Genomic DNA, 12,335 nt, shown 5'->3' with positions numbered 1-12,335 from the left:
AAGTAATCGTGCTGGCACTCTTACACAACTACATTTTTCAAAGCCTTCGCCACCGTGGCAAACTTGGTGAAAAATAGTTGAGCCACAAGTGAAAACATTTCGCTTGTTGCTAGGTGGTGAGCGGCTAGCGGGAACGTAGTATATCATTGATTTATTCTAAATAATTTAAACTCTCCCCAACTACTGAGTGGCAGCAAATTCTACACTTCTAATGAAGACTGGTTGTGAGACTTAAAGATACTACAATTACAGTAGAAGGCTTGTTCGTGGGATTTAAAGCTATATTACGGTTAGATAATGAGAATTTAAAGCAATAAAATAAAAAATATCTAAGTATCCCAGCAATAAAGGCAAAAGCCAGAGAGAGAAGCTTGCTGTGGAGCTATTTTGGATTTCTGCCAGATGACAACAGCAATCTGGTTGAAGGCAGACAGTCAAAATGTCGAGTGTTTTAAATAAGTGAAAAACAAAACGAGGAAATACCATTGATTTATCCAAACATCATTCAGATCGCCACCACAATCTTTTTGCCGAAGTTTACTTTTACTGTAGTTTATTCCGTTATTTTAGTTCAAGTGAATCCCAGTACATATTACTTACAAAAAAGTATCAGCAAAGATAACACATAAAACAGGAATGTGTTAGAAGCTGATCAAAAGGGAGTTCATTGATGCTTGTTTATTTGGTCATTACAGTGCATTTGCTAGAAGCTGCAAAAATTATATAAATTTGCCGACATTATTAAAACTCTACCGCATGTCAAAAATGTTAGCGATGTTTTTATATTCTTTGGATTTTGTGTTAATCCGTATTTTATCTGCATGTAAAGTGATAGCTGTGAAAATCCTGTGCTTTGAATAGCATGCATGAGTGGTGGAAAGACCAGAATGAATACAGACTTCATTGCCAGCATATCAGTTTCACGAACAGGATCAATGTGACGCTTCACCTGCAGCAGAAAGCACAGGACCAGACGGCTACAGGTTCAGCATGAAAGCAATAAAAAGTACTTAGTAGCCAGAGCTGTTGTCTTTTGTCTAATTTACTTTCTTTGCAAGATTTTTAACAACCAAACGAGCATGATGGGCCGAATGCCCTCCTCTTGCTAGTAAAAGGTCTTTTGTTCTTATTTAAGGTGCACTGGGGCGTTGTTTTGACAGAGATATTTGGCTTGACTACACTTAAACAGAATTCTGTTCTAATAGCATGTAAGAGGAAGGCACCCACATTAGTGTCTCGTTTGTTTTAGAAATGTAGCATTACCTGTAATGCTTAACTTTGAATTTTTCACTATTGAATCGTGTATGTTTGCAGTTTTTAGTAAAGCAGTTCTTTGCCGGAAATACTTTTATTTATCTGCTGATCTAACTGTACTACATTATTTGGAAGTGGTGATTTTCAAAATATCTAACACTATAAAATTGTAAAATGAACACTGCGTGTTTGAAATGAAGGTATTCAACGTTTGTGTGTACTCCCTAATGTAACACATCACTGTTTAATCAGGATGGTCTAGTTTAGCATTATAATCTGTGGTTACATGTTTTATGTTGTATGTGACTAAGAATATAAAAAAATGTTACAAACCAGAGGAGATCCATTTGGCTCATTTTGCTGATTTGGTTGTTTATTGATCCAAGCAAGAACCTCCTAAAGCCATTTCTTGAAGTAACTGTGTAAATCAGCTTCCACAACTTATTCCTTGCTCACATTTTTAGGGCACTTCTAAGATACCCCTGTATGTAAAACATATGGCCTAGTTATAAAAAGTGCTTCAAGGAAAGTATTTCTGTTTTATTTTGTTATATATAAGAATTAAGAGATTCCTTGTAAGTGGAGTATTTGAAGCTGGCCGAAACGCCAGAGTTCTCTTTTTATATGTAAGAAATAAAGAAAATGGTGTCTTTTACCCTAAATGTTGCGCCTTCTTACCAGTTTTAATGGAATTTTATAGGTCAGCTGCAATGACCTTTGAATACACTGGAACTTGTACATATACACATACATGAAAATAAAATATTTGTTTGTCAGAAATGCGTATTGATGCAATTACCACAGAAAACACCCGCCGTGGCCAACACAAAAAGCAACACGACTACAGCAGTTTATTTGGGGATGTAGACTAGGAACCGGACACCGTGGACGACCGATCTGAGTACAAAATTTTTTTTTGCAAGAACCCAAACTGTTACAGAAGCCCGCTCTTTTGGTGGAAGCAACATGCCTTGCCGTTTTCCAACAACGTCCCAATTTGCAAGGGAAATGTTCTGCATACCAGCAACATCGACTCTGTCAGAGAGGGTTCTTTCAGCAGCGGTAACACCATTACAACACCATCTGATTTTGTTTTTTAATTGTTTTCTGTTGGACTGTAACGTGAACAACGCAAGGGTGAATTTATTTAAATTCTATAAAGGCACTTGAACAAATATTGCAAACAAAATTTAATACCTTTAAATTTCTTTATTGGTTGGTATTTGTTAGTTATGCAAAGGCCTGCAGTACTGCCATACTGTCAATAGCATATGCTGGTGCTGTGTTTTTGTTGTTTTTCAGACTTTTTTGTTTAAACGTCATACATAATAAATATACTCCCTGAGTATCTCTCCACTTAAAATAATGCTTTTCATTTAATGGCTTTTTCTAAAAATTTCCAAATATATTTCTCGGACAAATATCCGAACAAAAAAAAAAAAACATGTTGTTCCACCACTAGCTATATTTGCATCCTGAGCCATTCGAAAACAAGGGCATAATACCACAGTAGTGGCGTCAAAAAGTGATAATTCCGCTAGAGGAAAATATACCTGAACTTTGACCCATTCGAGACCATCACTTTCAATTCAAAACACAAAATGTCTTGTTCTCAATCACTCGACAACAACCACAGTACAGAAATGTTCATTAATGATCAACAAAATGAGAATGTTTAAAAAAAAAACAAAAAAAAAACATAAAGCTGATAGTCGTATCTCTGAGAAAAAAAAAATATAAATAAATGTTAAGGTTACAGTTCAAAATCACAAAAGTCAGGAAATGTGACGTTAAGGCACGCAACCGTAACTCGCTATTATGCCCACGCGTCACATCAGATATTATGTCATATATGACATCAGTAATGACATCAGCAAAGACATGAATGCTGGCATATCTAAGCTTCCTTCTTGCCACCCTACCATAAAGGTCACATTTGTGGAGTGCTTGGGATATTGTTCTCATATGCACACTTTGACCAGTCTTTGCCATAAAAGCCTGTAGCTCTTCCAAAGTTGCCATTGGTCTTTTGGTAGCCTCTCTGATCAGTCTTCTTGCTCGGTCATCCAGTTTGGATGGACGGCCTAATCTAGGCTGGGTCTTGGTGGTGCCATACACCTTCCACTTCTTAATAATCATCTTGACCGTGCTCCAAGGGATATTCAAAGCCTTTAATATTTTTTTATACCCATCCCGATCTGTGCCTTTCAACAACTTTGTCCTGGAGTTCTTTTGAAAGCACCTTGGTGCTCATGGTTGAGTCTTTGCTTTGAAATGCACTACCCAGCAGAGGGAATCTACAGGAACTGCTGTGATTTTAAAGGCGATTGGTTACACCTGAGCTAACTTAGGATTGCTACAAGAGGTTTGGACACTTATCCAGCCAAGCTATTTGAGTTATTATTTTTAATTAATTTTCTACAAATTTCTATAATTTTTTTTTTTTTCACATGGAAGTTGTGGGGTAGGATGTGTAGATAAATGAAAAAAAAAAAAAATAATGCATTTTAATTCCAGGGTATAAGGAAACAAAAGGTGAAAAATTTGAAAGGGGTTGTAGACTTTCTATAACACTGTAAAAATGTGAGATCAGCTACTGCAATGTGTCAACTTTCTTATTAGTCTTTATGAAAAAATCTGACCCTATGCCAATGACTTCATCATACACTACAGCAATCCAGTAATGAGACCAGCTTTGTTTTTGTATGCAAAATGTTCTAACGGCAAAAACAAAAACTAGTTTTTGTTGCTAAGCGTTTACCTCAGTGTTCCATGGGTAATGCGGTTTTCTCAGAAAACATCCATGGTCTGTTCAGGTTCTTCTGGTTTAATCCAAGTGCACCATGTAGTCTACTTACAGTTGTGGCATAAATAGCAACTTCATACAGTACCGTATTTAACTTAAATATTCTATTGACATGCAGCTGTTCATACCCTGTTTGGTGAAGGGTTTGTTATCGGTAACTTTTTTCTTTTTTTTTTAAATAGGGTTTGAGTGCATATTTGTGCAGCCAGCTAAATTTCAGTACGTTGGGCTACTTTTTTTTAATGTTTTTGATAATTATGCTGTTTTTTGTGTTCATAAAGTTTATTCAAAATGTTTTCTGTTGCTGGCGATTGCTTATTTTATTTTTACAACTTGTGAATGAAACCACAGGGTAGCCTAGTTTGCTATATTATTTACTAAATTGAAGTGATTGTATAAATGTACTGTTAAACTGCAAGAACAATTTGACTGATTCTCGATCTCTGAAAATGTCTAAGTCCTAAGTATTTTTTAATGAGGAAGTCCTGACTACTGTATTTGCATTAAACGATCATGACTGTACAGTACAGTGTTTCAAATGGTTTTGTATATTTAGCATTTCCATGTTTTGTTTTATGACAGCTAATCAAGATATTCTTTTTAATTCTATACATTCCATGTTATTTACACTAGAGCATCAAAGTGCATAGCTATTTGTTTTACGTTAGAAATAAACAAAAATTATTTCTTTGGAAGTTATGGCTTTTCTGGTTATATGGGCGAGTGTTTGATTTTTGTAAGCCTAATATAATGTAATAATCGTTTTAGGCCTACTTGAAAAGTTTCGCCATTACTTATAGCTGCTCTTGCACAGTTTTTATTATTATTTATTTACTTACTCTGTACAGTACAATATGATGCTTTGTTACGCATCTGAAAAGCTTGAAATGTTAGCTACGATCAGTCGTTCGGTGTGCATTCTGGGAGCTGTAGGTCAAACTGGAGAGCATTCCTAAGTGATTGTATTGTTGCAGGTCCAGTCAGAACTACACAAAAACGGTTACCAAATTGTACAACTGCGCATGTATAGCATTAGTTGTTAAAAGTACTTTTTTATATTAAAATACACATTTCTAAACCTCCCCACCCACAAAAGGCACTAAAGACTACTTCGATGCAGTAACTTGCCAAATGGCAGTAGTAACTGTCCAATAGTTTTTTTTACCTACAGGAGAATAATAAAAAACAAACACTCTCCCGACATCAAACTTAACCCGTTCTTTAAAAGTGGACAGAATAACACAAAATGGCAGGCAGATTGAATGAACTTAAACCCACTTTTGGAGCATCCTGCCATAAAATTATATATAGCGTATCTGCAATCCAGTCCATATCAATCAATCTGCCTACCATTTTGTGTTATTCTGTCCAGTAGTTTTTGAGCTGTCTACACATTTTCTATATATATATATATATATATATATATATATATACACACACACACACACACACACACACGCTATTTTGCATCCTGAGCCATTTTGGAAAAAAAAACAAAAACATAACCAGCTGAGCCACTCAGGAACGTTTTCTTTTTTTTACTGCAAAAAACATCAAGGTTAGAATTACAGTTCAACCCTGTGACTGGCAGCTGTTTTGTTGTACCAATTTTGAAGGCGTCCTTTACAGCATTCTACTGATTAAATTAAGAGCATTCCTTTCCTATCTGGCTCACAGAAGCAGTGAATAACAGGTTTCAAAAAATCTTAAATGGAAGTCAAAAAGTAGTCATCTACATACTGCTGAAAGCTTAAAAAAATGCAAACAGACTAAATGTATTGGACATGAGTAGGTAAACAGATGAAGTAATAAATCTTTTATAATTTTTAAATGCTTCTCAAAATTGTGAACTTCAACTTTCTACTCAAATGATGATATTTTCATATTTTCTGACTGACTAGTCACATTGTTTACTGCATTCCAAGATGCTTATCAGAAGCATGCTTATGTACTTTTCCTTTTTTTTTCAATCCTGATAACGTATCAGTGCACCAAATAAACTCCCCTGTCTGCATGCAATCTCCCTCGGGATGCAACTTCATAACACAGTCATCCGCTGTAATCAAGTTACAGTAATTTCTTTGGATCACTCAGAGTATCAACTTGATACAGAAATTGACAGCAACCAAATCAAAACCAACACATTCAGAGTTATTAGAGTCAGTCCATTTCAGGTCAATCACCCTTGAAACCAAAGGTTCATGTGTTTTGATGCGGTTTGGCAGGGATGTTGGTACCACACAGAGATAAAAGATTACCCAAGTTTCACGTCTCTAGGTCAAAGGGTTTTTATGTGAAAGGTCACCAAATATTTTATTTGAAATGGCTCCCAGATCAGACCAATAACTTTTTTTTTTACTGTTAATGCCCACATCTTGGGCAGAGTAATCCCTCACAGTCAATTTTGAGAGGGTTCCAGCATCAGGTCAGAAGGAATGGAACTGGTATGTTCCTGTTATCATCACTGATTCATTGAGCTGAACTTGCAAGATTTTCTCCACAGTGCCAGGGAGAGCATCTCTAGCCCATTCAAAAAGGGCTCTTGGAGCAAGGACTGGATCATTCGGCTTTTGAAGGCTTGCTTTTGCTGCGAGCCGCTTGGCAGTTCCACCAATGCCAACACAGGGCCCCTTCCCATGGCTCGCTGCAAAAAAGTGCTATTCTGCTGGCATTCCAAAGTCTTGCTGGTGACTTGCAATGCTGATGACTTTGTTTTGGTTCTTGTACTGTGAAGTAGCACCATCCAAGAAATAAAACAGATGACATTTCACTTCAATCTTTGTTTTCAGATATGCAAGGAGTCTCTTCACTAATAAATGGACAGCCAGTCACTTTCAAGTGATTCTTAAATTTATCCCCCATGAAACTACAATGACACAATTTGATGAGAAAATACCTTCTGATCCCATCAAGATCCCAGGCTGATTTTTGGTACAAACTGTTTGACGTTAAATAGAAAAATGGCATATTTGGATAAAGCACAAAGAGAGCTTTCCAGCAATAGTTTTTACTTTTTACTGTTCCATTACAAATACAAGTTATTGGTACCATTATGTCATTGGTCTGTTCTGGGAGCCACTTCGAGTTAAACATTTGGTGACCTCTCACATAAAAACATGAAACATGGGAAATCTTATGTCTCTATGGCACCAATATCCTTGCCAAACAGCATCAAAATGGTAAGAGGTCAGGTCAGAAACCTTCCTGAAGTGACTGATTTGACATACTGACCGATATATCAACCTGGGTAGCAGCTTTGCAAGCCAGTGGATTGCAGATTTTGAGTCTTGACACTAAACTTGTGACAACATTTTCAATAAAGAGATTCAGTCACTGGTGAAAGTTTACATAATGAATTGCACAACCTTCAACACCAGAGGCTATCTGCTAGTAATGCACTGTACATACTGTAAGATGTAAGAAAAAAACAGATTTAAAGCCTTGTTATCACTTGTCTAATTGTTAGTAAAGGACTCAAATTATTAAGTGTTCAGTTGTTCGAATACGCTCAAGAGACCCTTTATTAAGTTGTGTTGTATATGCCTCTTCATTTTAAGTTATTTATGCCAGTTTAAGGGGTGTGCAATATGAAAAACACATTATTTTAAAAGAGCAAAAGAAAAATATAAAATATAAATGTAATTACAGATAGTGATGTTATAGGTCCACATTTTAACCTTACTAATTTAAATAGGTTGTGTCTTATCACACAGCACTGTTGAAAATAGGGCCCTCAGTTGTACAATCCATGCCATTTTACTGCATTACTTATCATACCAGCTGTCACAGGCCTGATCCGGTCTTATCTTTATAGTTAAGGTAAGAGATTAGGTTAAAATATAAAAAGTCAAGCTCTGAAAAAAATGTCCTTTGACAATTTCTGAACAGACAAATTACTAAATGGAAGGTGTTGAACAAGATACTTTATTTGAATTGATTCTGAGGGAGTTATTAGTCTGATTTGAATACTGTCTTTACAAATAAACTAACACTTATCATGCATTTTTATTGAAATAAATAACACTGTAATCATAAGAATGCTGCTCTAAAACTAGTTATTTTTCTGGATAAAACATTTAGTTATATTAATAAGAATCAATAAATCACCTCTGAAACGCAAAACAGGGAGTTTCACTCATAAAAAATGTCAGCTGACTTGACAGTTCTGATTTTAACACCACTAGTACAGTATCTATGGTACGTTAATAACTGCTTGAGTAGAAAAGGGCTTTTGAATGGTAATCCAGATCTCTGTTTATGGTATTTATTTTGGAATATGGGTGCTAACCATTTATTTCTTGATGGCAAAATATAAAGCAAAATAAACCAGCCTGTGTGGAGAATGTCCAGCGACAACATAAACCAAGAGACTAACCACAAGCAGTAATTATAGTCATTCAGATCATGTTATTAAAATCTGCAACTCATAAATTGAGTGACAACGAGCAAAATCCCATATTTATTTTAGCAAAGAAGTTTTACTCCAATTAGATGAGCAGATATCTTATTCTTTAGATCAGTGGTCTTCCAAGCCCCTAAGTTTGGCACTTCTATTAATGCTTAGTTTTTTAAAGTACTGTATCTTTAAACTGGCGATAAAAAAAACATATTGAAAGTACTGTCGTAGTTTCAAACATATGCGAGGAGTGGGTAAAATACAACTCCCAGAACACATTTCAGCCTCCACTTCAAGCTCAGCTCTAAAAAATGACGAAATGCTAAAAGTTAAGCAAATTGTCACCAAGACTGTGAATTTCAGTGTTGCAAAAGCATTACACCATTGGCAGTTTAGGGAATTCGTTGACGATTACAAGACAGAATATGGCGATCTGGTTATACACAGTGAAGTCAGGTGACTGTCTCGGGTAAGAGTGTTGGATCACTTTCTAAGCCTGCTCCTTGTGATTCGTGACTTCCTTAAAAAGTAAAAGAAAAGAGGAGAAAGTACTGGAGAATCCAGACTGGCTAATAAAACTGTCATTTTTGGCTGACATTACAAGCTCCGTCAATGTTTTGAACCTTCAGTTACAAGGCAGACAAAAAATTCCAAGTGACATGCTCCGTGCAATAAACCGCATTTAAGTGCAAGATAAAAACATCATTCATTTCTGACTTAAGACATGCTTCCATTGTGCATTCTCACCTCTCAAGCTACTCACGTCAGAAAAACACAGACCTACTGAAACATTATAATTCAGATTTTTTGGCAATTCTCTTGGAAGAACTACAGATGGAATTTCAATCAAGACTTGAAGATGCCATGGACCTGAAGGAACTTTTCAATTTCATTGAGAACTCTTTCCACTCAAGTGTTTCATCAGCGTCGCCTGCTTTCACAGTCCTGGGAGCAGACCAAGCAAAGGTGGAACATGAAATAGTTGAACTTCACAGTCAGATGACACTTTGAAAGCTAAACTCAAAACAGGGAGTTCAACATTTCTGGAACACTGCTTCTAATTTGCGCTATCCAGTTTTGAGACAATGTGTTCAAAAGTACTATCATGTTTTGTTAGCACATACACATGCGAGTCAACTTTTTCCACAATGAACACTGTGAAATCAAAACAGAGAAACAAAATGGCACATGAACATTTGGACAGTCTTACAAGGACTGCAGTGCCTGATTATAAATACAACAGGCAGATGGTCAAGGAGCAACTGGCACAGTCCCCTAGTCCAGATGTTAAGGTAAACGTAGATTTACAATTTTATCTTTAAAAGGTTATAATGATAATGTGCTAAAGAATGTGTACAGCCCTCAAATGACTTTTTTTTTTTTTTTTTAATGTATTTATTTTTAAGTGGCCCCCAGTTAAAAACAGTGAAGACCACTGCTCTAGATATAGTGGACATAAAGACAGGTCTCCATCTACCTCCCGGTTTCCCCAAATTCTGATGTCAGGTCTACAAAAAATGTCCTTAGAAGTTTCATCACAATTGGAAAGTGGTTCCTCACATATGCCGAAAACTGTCGAACTACGAACTGACGTCACTTCCAAGACCTGCAGTTGAGCACATGCTTCCCATTGGTCTGAAGTTGTTTTATTATCATAAGTGGCAATTCTGTCACCCTGGGCTGGATAGAAATGTACTAAATATAGAACTTACGTAACGACGAATCATAATTAATTTTACCAGTATTATGAATCAACTACCCCCCCCCCCCCCGAGAAAACGTACAATAACTAGAAGTAACATTAATCTCGCAAATATGTGGTAGTTTGACCAGGAAAAAAAAAAAAAAAAAAAAAACAAGGAAGACGTGGGGACGTGTTTTAAAACATAGCTTATATAACTGGTTTGCTGTTTCCTGTACTTAAAATTAGACAACTGGAAACAAGTCATATCCCACAACAGCTCTACAGTGGTATTAGCAAATGAAAATACGGAAAGCTAAAACTGTAGATATAATTTCTATATAAAGTTCAGTTACCGCACATACGTCCAGTTCCTTTTTTTCTTGGCTCATCCCTTTACTTTTGTTAGTCACTTTCTGATTTCCTACACACTGGCGGTACCGCAGATGCTCAATCCGAAATTTTACATCACAACCATAACGTCATCAGACAAGTTGGACGCTGTCACCCTGTCAGACCTCCCTACTAAATTCATTCTTTTAAATAATTACAGTAAATACATTTAATGTTTCTCACCTTACGTTTAAAAATCTTCTCTCTCCCGCTCTTTGGAAATGGTTCAGACAAACCAACCCCCCCCTCCCCCCCCAAAAAAAAACCCAACTACGTGCGCGTACCTTACCACGTGTTGCGAGGTACAGCCTGTGAGCTCAGAGCTCTCCCGCAAGGCGCGGTCCCGCGTAGGAAGGGCGGATTCGCGCTCTGCTGCAGTCAAGGATTGTCAAACCAAATTTCCAGAAATTGTTTGCAAGGTTTATTATTAAAGTACATGGGATAATATGTACCCTTTTCAAACAGTACAAGGTTTGGACTACTTATTAAGAACAAGTGAACTAAAACGCATGTAGGATTACAAAAAAGTAAATAAATTGTAAAATGTTTTGATAGTCTTTGTCTAAGAATGACTAGAATATGCCTTTGTAAATTACTCACGCTTTACTAGTGCTTTGGATAAAATGTTTAGGAATATTCCTTCCTGCTTAAGTAACAAATTGAGACGGAATCCCCACTACACCTTTATCTATGGCATAGCGGACACTGTACACTATTAAACGTAATTGTACAGGTATCACTGTAATTATAAAGCAGCTTTTCAAATCCTTTCTCACCTCTCATTAGCATACAAGCATTCTCACACCAGTTTTTAATGTTAATAGTTTTGTTTCCCAGACCTTTGGGGATGCAAGCTAGTTTTTATAACTTAGCTCCTTGCGTACATATCACATATAGCTGGTCTCTAGATTATAGTCTGACTGTTTTTGTGCATGTGAATTATATTAGGTTAGATATTTACATACATCAAGGGTACTCTTCCCCGCTACACCCCTGAAGACAGGCCCATCTCACATTTCTCTATACCCCCACCTGCTGGACGTTGTATCGCACAACATCCATGTCAAAAGACAGGAAAGGGGATTATGTGAGGGAAATACAAAGACCGGAAATCAGTTTAAAAACAGAGAGATGAGACCTTTGAGGAGAGTTAGTGCTACTCAGTTCCAGTTCCTGGTATCCATAAATAATCCCGGTTGGGAAGCAGTGTTGTTCACTGAGTGCTTTTTTCACCTCACATCAGCCTTCATCGGCCGTCTTTTTATAATCATTTAATTTTGCTGAAGTATTTAATAAACACAATCTAAGCAACTATAGATCGTCATTCATAATAGAATATTAAACATGTGAGAAATTAACTACTGTATTAGGAAAATATAGATGATATATAATTAAATATAATTATGGGAGCTGTTTTAATCCTTTGTCTCCTTTGTTTAATCCTTTGTTTTAATCCTTTGTTTTAATCAACTCAGACTTTCGACCTCTTCACACCCAAGTGCTCAAGAGAGGTTGTGGATCCCTGTAAGCATGCCCTTGAGGATGTGATTCAGCCCATCACAATTTTGTCTCTCTAACCTGCAGGAGTGTCAGAGCCAATATAACTCTCCCTGTGGGATCTTCCAGTGAAGATCGGCGAATTTGCACAGCCAGGGCATAAAATCGTGCTCCCAGGCTCACCATGCACACCACAGGGTTGTAGTTTTATATAGGAAATATAATAAGCAAAAAAACTGAGAGAAATGTTTATCTTTGAACAGGTCCAGGTCACTGGCAGCAGGTTGTGTGTTGCAAGGAGACACTAG

At 36.6% G+C, this 12,335-nt stretch overlaps 1 protein-coding gene across 4 annotated transcripts in view; it reads right to left on the bottom strand.

Annotated features, from left to right (window-relative positions):
• Positions 1 to 10,777, bottom strand: part of LOC121313454 (anion exchange protein 2-like) — a 101,498-nt gene extending 90,721 nt beyond the window's left edge. For 2 of the 4 annotated variants that reach the window (XM_041245990.1, XM_041245993.1), the window contains exon 1: positions 10,714 to 10,777. The gene's annotated coding sequence lies outside the window, so the exon portion shown is untranslated. The remainder of the gene's footprint in view (positions 1 to 10,713) is intronic. The other 2 variants (XM_041245994.1, XM_041245991.1) reach the window with 2 other exon arrangements.
• Between the last annotated feature and the right edge of the window lie 1,558 nt (positions 10,778 to 12,335).

This window comes from Polyodon spathula, chromosome 3, assembly GCF_017654505.1.
Source record: "Polyodon spathula isolate WHYD16114869_AA chromosome 3, ASM1765450v1, whole genome shotgun sequence".
Taxonomy (NCBI): Eukaryota; Metazoa; Chordata; class Actinopteri; order Acipenseriformes; family Polyodontidae; genus Polyodon; species Polyodon spathula.
The sequence above is the reverse complement of the archived record's forward strand: the minus strand, read 5'-3'. Positions and strand labels throughout refer to the sequence as shown.